The sequence below is a fragment of the Carlito syrichta genome, unplaced genomic scaffold (assembly GCF_000164805.1).
Source record: "Carlito syrichta isolate Samal-C Ts95f unplaced genomic scaffold, Tarsius_syrichta-2.0.1 Scaffold301018, whole genome shotgun sequence".
Lineage (NCBI taxonomy): Eukaryota > Metazoa > Chordata > Mammalia > Primates > Tarsiidae > Carlito > Carlito syrichta.
Window position 1 is genome coordinate 314,224 of NW_007245114.1, and position 10,138 is coordinate 324,361.

General features: G+C 41.9%; 1 protein-coding gene across 3 annotated transcripts in view; it reads left to right on the forward strand.

Moving 5' to 3' along the window:
• LOC103257017 (CMP-N-acetylneuraminate-beta-1,4-galactoside alpha-2,3-sialyltransferase-like) overlaps positions 1–10,138 on the forward strand; it is a 147,197-nt gene that overhangs the window by 39,327 nt on the left and 97,732 nt on the right. The window lies entirely within an intron of this gene.

The following is a 10,138-nucleotide window of genomic DNA, read 5'->3' on the forward strand; positions in this document are numbered from 1 at the left end:
CACTCCAATCTGGGCGACAGAGTGAGACTCCAACTCAAAAAAAAAAAGAAAGAAAGAAAGAAAAACCTCTTTCCTCTCCCTCAGCTATAGCAGGAATGTCTTTGACATGGTAAAATGGAGGTAGTTAGAGCTGAGATGACGGAAATAGTCATGCAAATAGACTGATAGCGCCTCGTGATTCACATGAACACCACCCAAGTAACCTTGAGTTGGAGAAAGAGAAGCCAAGGAAGAGATATCAACTACCTTTTCTGTCAGTCAGCAAGGATTACTGCTGAGTGACAGCTTGCTACTTACTCAGCTTTATTCCTGGCAGTGGGGGACATGTAGGAAGAAAGGGCCCCAGTCTAGGAGTTTGTGGACTGAAAGCTGAGGTTCACAGAAGGCAACCAAGGACAAGACAGGATGACATGAAGTGTTCAGAGACAAGAAAGTAGTGACAGTTTTTCAAAAATCAGATTAAAAAAGTAAGACGGGAAGTTGAAGGGTTTGAGAAAGAGATGGGCCCTGAGGCAGAGTCCTGGATGGGTGGCATGGGACATTTGGAGACTTGAGGGAAGTGCTCCAGCAGGTAAAACAGGAGGAATATCTCTGAAGCTTCAGTGAGAGCTGAGAGTGACATCTGAGGAATGGTGGGATGTGAGGAGTGGTGAGACCAAGGATTACAGAGCAAGGCAGAGTCAGACGATAGAAGGCCCTAATTTTGGGTATGGAGTTTAGATTTAATACAGCAGGGCCATTAAAGGTGTCTAACCTTAATGAAAAGACCTGGTGGAAACATACTATTCTGGACTTTTAAAATGCAAAACAGATGTTTCTTCTGGAACTTCTATTTGAGCACCTAGAATTTAAAATTGGGGGTTGTGTTCCTTTATTTTCTCAGTGAAGTTTGTTACACTAGAGCCCACCCTGACTAAAATGATACCCTGAACTCTTAAAGTTAAACATAACAACAATTCCTAAGTATTGCTTCTAAGCAGTTCTGTCTCAAGCCATCTTCTATTACCCTACCAGCCCTTTTGGGTGACTTGGGCACTGGTAGAAGCTGCAGTATGCCATTCAGACTCTCCCTCAAGGAATGAAGAGTTCATTCCAATTTAATAATGCTTACTAAGCAGATTACTATACCAGTCTCTAAGACTGAGACTGTAAATTTTTTTTTTTAAGAGGCAGAATCTTACTCTGATGCCTGGCTGCTGTGCAGTGGTACAATCATGACTCACTACAACCTTGAACTCCTAGGCTCAGGAGATCCTCCCATCTCTGTCTCCTGAGTAGCTGGGACTACAGGCGTGCACCACGATACCTGGCTAATTGTTTTTTACTTTTTGTAGAGACAGGGTCTTGCTATGTGCTTAGGCTGGTCTCAAGTGATTCTCCCACTCCAGTCTCCCAAAATACTAGGATTATAGGCATGAGCCACTGTGCCAACCCTGATACCATAATTCTTAAGATCAAAATTAAATTAGACATGGTTCCTACTTTTTAGGAAATTATAACGTGCTTAGATAAGGTATATACTTTTTTTGTTTTGTTTTGAGAGAGGGGTAGCCTAGTCTGGAGTGCAGTGCCATGATCCTGGCTCACTGCAGCCTTGACCTCTCATGCTCAGGCAATTCTGTCTTAGCTTCCTGAATAGCTGGGACTACAGGTGTGCATCACCTTACCCACTTGGCTTTTTTTTTTTTAAGAGATGAGGTCTCACTATGTTGCCTTGGCTGTGCTCAAGTGATCCTCTCACCTTGGCCTCCCAAAGTGCTGGGATTACAAGCATGAACCACCATGCCTGGCCAGATAAGGTATACTTAAAAAAAAATAAGTGTACTGGGAGCTACATATGCTAAGAATGAGGGGTGCACAGCACTGCTTACGTGCTTATCAACCTTTTAAAAATCCTATAGTTGCAGGACACAATGGCTCATGCCTGTATCCATCACTTTGGGAGGCAAAGGTGGGAGAATTGCTTGAACCCAGAAGTTTGAGCCTGGGCAACTTAGCGAGACCCTGTCTCTACAAAAAATCAGAAAATTAGTCAGACATGTTGGTGTGCACTTGTAGTCCCAGCTACTTGGGAGGCTAAGGTGGAAGGATTGCCTCAGTCCAGGAGTTGGAGGCTGTGGTGAGCCATGATGATGCCACTGCACTCCAGGATAACAGAGTAAGACACTGACTCAAAAAAAAAAGCCCACAGTCACCCTTAATTGATATTTAAAAATAAATGCCATATGCCGGGTACAATGGTCCATGCCTGTAATCCCAGCACTTTGGGAGGCGGATGTGAGAGGATTGCCTGAGTCTGAGGGTTTGAAACCAGCCTGGGCAACTTGGTGATACCTCGTCTCTACAATAAATAAAAAAATTAGCCAGTGTGGTGGCGTATGCCTGTGGTTCCAGCTACTTGGAAGGCTGAGGTGAAAGGATCACCTGAGCCCAGCAGGTCGAGGCTGTGGTGGCTGTGAGCATGCCACTGCACTCCAACCTGGGCAACAGAGTGAGACTCCAACTCAAAAAGTATAAATAAATAAATAAATGCCATAATTAAAAAATCAATGAAAATAAATTCTACTGCCCACCACTCCCCTTGATTATTGCAGTTATAGAGTGGTTAATTTGACCTGGAGACACCATGCTTGGGGAAGGCTTCATAGAGGAAATGACTTTCAAGCCTGGACTTGAAAGATAAGTGAATATGGTGGAAAGTGCATCCTAGGCAGAGAGAGTAGCATGAATGAGTATAAGGGCCTGGAAAAGGGCTGGGAGGGAGTCTCATATGGAATGCTGAGTTTGGACTCTGAGTCAGGTGGAAGCAGCTGATGAAGGGATTTTAAGCAGGAAAGAAATGTGGTTGGATTTGCATTTTAGAAGGTTCACTTGGGCAGCAGTGTGGAGGATAGAATGAGAGGAAGACGGGAGGTAGAGATACCAACAGTCATAGTATTTCATCACCTGGGAAAGCTCAGGATTGACACAATGCCTGGCAAGGCTTCAGGATGGAGGTGACCTCTGAACTGAGCAGGGACGGCTGGGAGAAGCAGAGAAGAAGAGCAGTAGGTGCATTTGGGCAGAGGGAAGATTATGGACAAGGCACAAGAATACATGGCATATTTAAAAACTGGGAAGATAAGTATGGCTGGCATACTGAGTATATGTGGGATGGTACTAACCAGGTAGGTGGGTAGTGAGTCAGGTCACAAGGAGTTTAGACTTTAGATGTCACCATAGAGTTTAGACTTTATCAAGTAAATGAAGGGGAAGCCATAATCTACATATAAAACAAGTATCAACAAGTGTCAAAGGATTGATAGCATTCAGAATAGATTCTCTGACCACAGTGAAATTAAGCTAGAAGTCAATAGCAGAAAGATAACTAGAATATTAAGAAACAAACACAAATAATCATTGAGTCAAAGAAAAAGTCATGGAAATTAGAAAATATTTTGACTGAATGATACTGAATATATTACATGTCAAAACTTGTGTAATGCTACTAAAATGACAAGCTTAGAGGGGGATCTGTAGATTTTAGTGCATATATTAGAAAAAAATAACCATAAGCTGAAATTTCAGCCACCTAAACATCAATTTCAAGGAGTTAAAAAATGTACAGCACATTAAAACCAAAGAAGGAAAAGAGAAAATAATAGCTTGATGGAAAAGAAAACACAATATAGAGGATCAACAAAGTTAAAAGTTTGTTCTTTCAAAAGATTAATAAAATTGGCAGTCCTCTGGAGGGGGCAGAGGAGAAAGAGAAGTTTGAACACAAGCTCCAGTCAACAATGCCAAGAGTAAGAGAGGGGACAATTTTAAAAAGGTAAATAGAGGTATTATAAACAATTTTATGCCAAAAGTTCTGAGAATTTTGTGAAAATGAATCAACTTTTAGGATACTATAACTGGTCAAAACCTTAAAATCCTAAGCCTAGTCGGACTCGGTGGCTCAGCCTGTAAATCCCACGCTTTGGGAGGCTGAGGTGAGTGGATTGCCTGAGCCCGTGGGTTCGAGACCCACCTGGGCAACTTGGTGAGCCCATATCTCCACAATAAATCAAAAACTTAGCTGCGCGTGGTAGCACGTGCCTGTAGTTCCAGCTACTTGGAAGGCTGAGGTGGAGGGATCTCCAGAGCCTAGCAGGTCGATGCTGCGGTGCCAGGAGTGGCCACTGCACTCCAGTCTGGGCGACAGAGTGAGACTCCAACTCAAAAAAAAAAACAAAACCTGTAATCCCAGAGTCTCACTCTGTCACCCAGGCTGGAGTGCAGTAGCACCAACATGGCTACCACAGTCTCAACCTGCTAGGCTCAGGCATTCCTTCCACCTCAGCCTTCCAAGTAGCTGGAACCCCACTTGTGTGCCTCCACACCTGGCAAATTTTTTGACTTATTGTAGAGACAGGGTCTCACCATGTTGCCCAGGCTAGTCTCAACTCCTGGGCTTAGACAATCCTCTTGCCTCCACTTCCTAAAGTACCGGGACTACAGGCGTGAGCTACCGCACCTGGCTCATTTCTTTTTATGGCCAAGTGATATTTCAAAGTACTTTCCATTTGATGCAATACACCTATCTAGACACTTTGTCCACTGCTCAGAAGTTTCTGAACTTATCAACTGTGATGCCTTTTAGTGCTTCTGCTGTTTTTGTTTCACCTCTTCCACATCGGCAAAATGTTCCTCTTTGAGGACTTTTTTCATCCAGGAAAACAACATAAAGCTGCTAGGGGTGAAATGGGTGAATAGGGAGAGTGAGACATGGGGGTCATACTGTTTTGGGTCAGAAACTGCTGAACACTCAGCCTGGTGTGTGAGTGGGTTGTTCATGTAAATCACCCATCATGAAATGGGCAAACATGAAAGAATCTCAAAAAAAATTCACTGAAGCCAAATGCAGACTCTCACAACAATGTTACCTGGTACACTGATGCCCCATGGGTTCCTAGGACATTTACCTAGTGAGGGAAACCTGTACTATAAGGGGCCAGCCCTCCAAAAAATAATTTTGGTTTGTTTTGAGTCTTCCCTTATATTGTCTGGTAATGGGGAAGATAGGAAGGAAAAGCAAAAGGAAGGAGCCTTTTATTCAGTTCCTACTTTGTGAAGGCTGTGGACTAGATGCTTTTACATATTCACATATTCTCTTTGCTATCTTGAAAATTCATCTAATTAGTCATTAGGGAAACTACATGAGAAAAAGGTAATACACTGTATTTGCATAAATCCATTCCTATTGTAAAATAATAGTTCAAGCCTGTATTTAGGTATTAAGAATATGTTGTATTTTGTGTAGTAGTTCTCTTTTTATCTTTTCTCTTTCTCATTTTTATCCACATAGCAGGTCTTTGAAGTAGAATGAAGTCTAGCAAATGATCTTTTTCTAATTTTGTAGATAAAGAAGTAAATACAAAATTACACTGATTAGCTCAATTGTCAATATGGGACTGAAACCTTAATCTTTCATCCCAGGGAGTAAATAATTGAATCTATAACTTGAAAGCACATAATCAAAAAATTTTTGAAATGGAAATATGTTTGGGTCCTGGAAGCATAATTTAAGGTATCACACAGAACACTCTGTAGTAATAGTCTGTGTAAGACTAGGGAGAGAGGGAAAAGGGGGGGAGAGAAGGGAAAAGAGACAGGGGGAAGGACTGGGGAGTGGGGGAGAGAGAGAGAGAGAATGGAAGAAAGGGGAGAAGGGAGAAGAACTCTACCCCAGAAGACAGGCCTCAAATTTTTAGCCTTCTGCATAAATTAGCTAACACAAGTGGAACAAATTTTTAAAAGTATTGACACAGAAGGGAGGTGCAACTTCATTATGTCTTACTGAGATGGGACTGTTGACAAAATTATAATAAAGAAAAGGTATGTCTATTCAAAGTTCACATTTAACAGATAAAAAGTAACAAACTGGCCAGGTACAGTGACTCATACCGATAATCCCAGCACTTTGGGAACTTTAAAAAGTAACAAACTGGCCAGGTACAGTGACTCATACCGATAATCCCAGCACTTTGGGAGGCCGAGGTGAGAGGATTGCCTGAGCTCACGGGTTCAAGACGCGCCTGGGCAACTTGGCAAGACCTCATCTCTACCATAAATCAAAAAATTAGTCAGGCATGGTGGTATGTGCCTATAGTTCCAGCTACTTGGAAACCTGAGGCAGAAGGATTGCCTGAGCCCAGCAGGTTGAGGCTGCAGTGGTCGTAAGTATGCTAATACCCTTCAGCTTGGGCAACAGAGTGAAACTCCAAAAAAAAAAAAAAAAATCTAACAAGCTATCCTGGAGATGAGTCTAGGTGTGAAAATTACTTGAAGTTTTTGTCTTTCTTTCTTTTTTTGAGACAAAGTCTTGCTATGTTGACCAGGCTAGTCTCGAACTTCTGGGTTCAGGTGATCCTCACCTCAGCCTCCTGCATAGCTAGGACTACAGGCCACCATGCCCAATTACTTGAAGAGCTGTCGACTGCCTGTTAATAGTAGGAACAAAGCATCTGATAAGATCTTGTCTTGCTTCTCATTGCTCGAAGGGGAGCCAACATTTCTGAATTCCTGCTGTATGCCAGCTACTTTGCAAAGTGCCTGGGATATTCTATCCAATGAAGTTCAATCTCTGAACTAGAAGAAAGCTCTGCGTCCTTATCTTTAGCTCAAACAATCCAAACTTCCTCTTACAGCATACAAAGTCCTTCATATTCTAATCTCTGACTGTCTTTGCAGCCTCATCTTCCAAAATAACAAAGACAGCTGCCATCTATTGAGCTGGGTGCTTTATGTTCCTTACCAGCTCTAATTGGATCTTCGTTCTTCCAGTCACAGTTGCTAGGTCCAGTGGAATTATCCTATCCCTTGTTAATGGTCCACCTTTCTTGGACATTTCCATCTTTGACTTTTCTCCTGGCTCTTTCTCTTTGGGCAATAAACAGGCTTGCTTATTGACATATAAATAAAAACTGTACATGTATTTTGTATTCAAATTGGGTGCCTGAATATGTCTACTATAAATAGAATGGCTGACTTAGAAAACATGAATTAGAGACTTCTTTTCCATGTACTATAAAACTGGTTCTTGGAAATCATTATATTTAAATAAACAAAGCTGTTAAGTGATATTTTTTGGAAGCTACTTTTAACCCATGATGTAAAAATTAGTCTAGAACTCAAATTGTAATGTTTTAATAAAGTTGTGTGTGTGTGTGTTTGTGTGTGCAGTATCTGTTCCATCCAGGCCAGTGGTTGTTATAGTTGTGATGTTTATGCTGTCAATTTTAGGAAAATTAATTTCTTAGACAAATGAACACCTCCCCTTGTTTTTTATGCAAGAGTGTCTGTTTCAAAGATTGTGCGCCTGAATGTTGGAGCATCTTTTTTCTCTCCTTCAGGAACATAGCAGTCAAAAGAAAAAATAAGAAAAGGGAGACTATGAGAAGGCAGCAGACAAGTTGAACATACCAAGCAGAGGTGGTTTTGTTTTAATGTTGTTATGTTTGTGTTTTTTTGTAATGATGTGCAAATTTCCTGAAATCCAGAGCAATTTTGGTGACCTTCCTTCATGAACTCATTGCTTAGTATAATTGTTCAATAAAATGAGGATTTTTTTTTTCTCTTTTGGCTTAATTTTTCTTTTGTTCTCAATTTTTTTTTGAAAAAAAAAACACTGTATTAAAGAATTCCTTCCTTCCTCCCTCCCTCCCTCCCTCCCTCTCTCTCTCTCTCTCTCTCTCTCTTTCTTTCCTTTCTGACAAGATCTTGCTATGTTGCCCAGGCTGGTCTCGAACTTCTGGGCTCAAGCAATCCTCCCACCTTGGCCTCCTAAAATGCTAGGATTACAGGTGTAGCCACTACGACTGGCCAAGAATTCCTTAATCAGCTTCTGAATACTCTGATAAATAGGGTGGAAGTGAGAAAGAAAGAAGATGTGAGGGTCCTAAGTGTTGCAGCTATAGGTTAACTAATGTTTCCTTAGTTACCTGGATCTGTGGATCCACATCTAACCTAATTCTAGCAGGTGTGGTTTTGGCTCCTGATTGACTTCCTGCCTGTGATTTTTTTTTTTGCTTTTGGGGTTCATCTTCTAAAGACTGGAGAGATTCTGACTCAAGCCTTCCTTGGCATCAGTGTTGTCCTCCTGAAGTTACTGCATGTGTCGATCCCAGGACTCCCAGTTTGAACCCATAGTTAATCCTTATTTGTTTTCTCTTAGCTCTTTGCTTTGGAGAAATTATAAACCGATGGGAAAGTTGAAAGAACAATCTGATGAACATTAGGATCCGTTCAACCAAATTCCCCAGTTTATATTTTAACATCTTGCCACATTTGTTGTACCTCTGGAGATAGATGGATAGTTAGATAATAGACATTTTTCTGTACTATTGGAAAGTAAGGTGCAGAGTTTTGGATACGTCCTCAAATGTCTCACCTTTCATCTTCTAAAAACATAAAGATATTTACCTACATAGCCACACTACCATTATCACACTAAGAAAACTGAGCCGGGCTCGGTGGCTCAGCCTGTAATCCCGCGCCTTTGGGAGGCTGAGGTGAGTGGATTGCCAGCCCGCGGGTTCGAGACCCGCCTGAGCAGCAAGACTTCATCTCTACAATAAATAAAAAAAAAAATCAGCCGGGTGTGGTAGCGCATGCCTGTAATTCTGACTACTCGGAAGGCTGAGGCGGAAGGATCGCCGGAGCCCAGCAGGTGAGGCTGCGCTCCAGTCTGGGTGACAGAGTGAGACTCCAACTCAAAAAAAAAAAAAAGAGCCGGGCTCGGTGGCTCAGCCTGTAATCCCGTGCCTTTGGGAGGCTGAGGTGAGTGAATTGCCTGAGCCCGCGGGTTCGAGACCCGCCTGGGCAGCGAGACCTCATCTCTACAATAAATCAAAAAATCAGCTGGGTGTGGTGGCGCATGCCTGTAATTCCGCCTACTCGGAAGGCTGAGGCGGAAGGATCGCTGGAGCCCAGCAGGCCGAGGCTGCGGTGGCCGGGAGCGGCCACTGCACTCCAGTCTGGGCGACAGAGTGAGACTCCAACTCAAAAAAAAAAAAAAAAGAAAATTGAACTACTAGCTCTTATGTTAATTACATAATGATTAACTTAATAATCTCAAGGTGAGAATGTTCTGTAGGTCAACACCTTAGCCAAATTATTCAATTTAACATCACCAATAGTGGAACAGTCTGTGATTATATGCCTTCTAGTATGAGTCAATAAGAAATACACATCACCTACAAAGTGTGCCAAAAATGTTTAACCTGAATCTAATCATGGAGAAATAATCAGATAAATCCCACATGTAGGATATGCTACAAACCAGATGACCTGGACTCTTCCAAAAAAAGGCAGTGACATGAGAAAACAAAAATGAGTGGAGTGGGCTTTTTCTAATTAAAAGAGGCAAAAGAGACAAAATAACCAAAGGCAGTGGACGAAATTTATTAGAATGCATTTATGAGTGAAAAAAGTTATAAAAGGCATTTGGGGGGCAATTGGGTGCAATTTAACATTTTTTGGGGGGTACAATTGGGTACATGGACTGTAAATGACAGTATTAAATCCTTGTTATTCTTACACAAAACCATGTTAGTTGTTTTGGATTCTAGTTCTAACTTTTATTTATTTATTTGCTATATTTATTCTTGTGTCACTGAGCACATGGAATTATATCTTATAGTTTTTAAAAAAGGAAGTATTTTTGGTCTTATTCCCTTGTAGAATATTTTGCAATCAGTGTTTCCAGGAGGCTGCTGCTTTGCTGTCTGTGTGGGTGTTGGGCAGGTCACTGAGTGAGTTCCCCTGTCTGGGGTATTCAGGGCTTCTGCACTGCTGAATTAGTTGGTTATCGCTCTTAAAATAGGGACGAGAATGTGCCAAATCAGTCGACAGGGACTGGAATATTTAGGATAGAGGGCCAGATAAATGACTAGGGGAGTAAAGGCCAAATATGGGCAAGCCCCATATGAAGGAATAAGATTCTCATCTCTTTGTAGAAGGTGAAACCAAGCACCTACAGGACTGTGGATGTTCTAAAAGACAGACTTTTAAAAGTCTGTTGTCGTTCTTTTTTTTTTTTTTTTTTTTGAGTTGGGGTCTCACTGTGTTACCCAGACTGGAGTGCAGTGGCTGCTCCCAGCCACCGCAGCCTCGA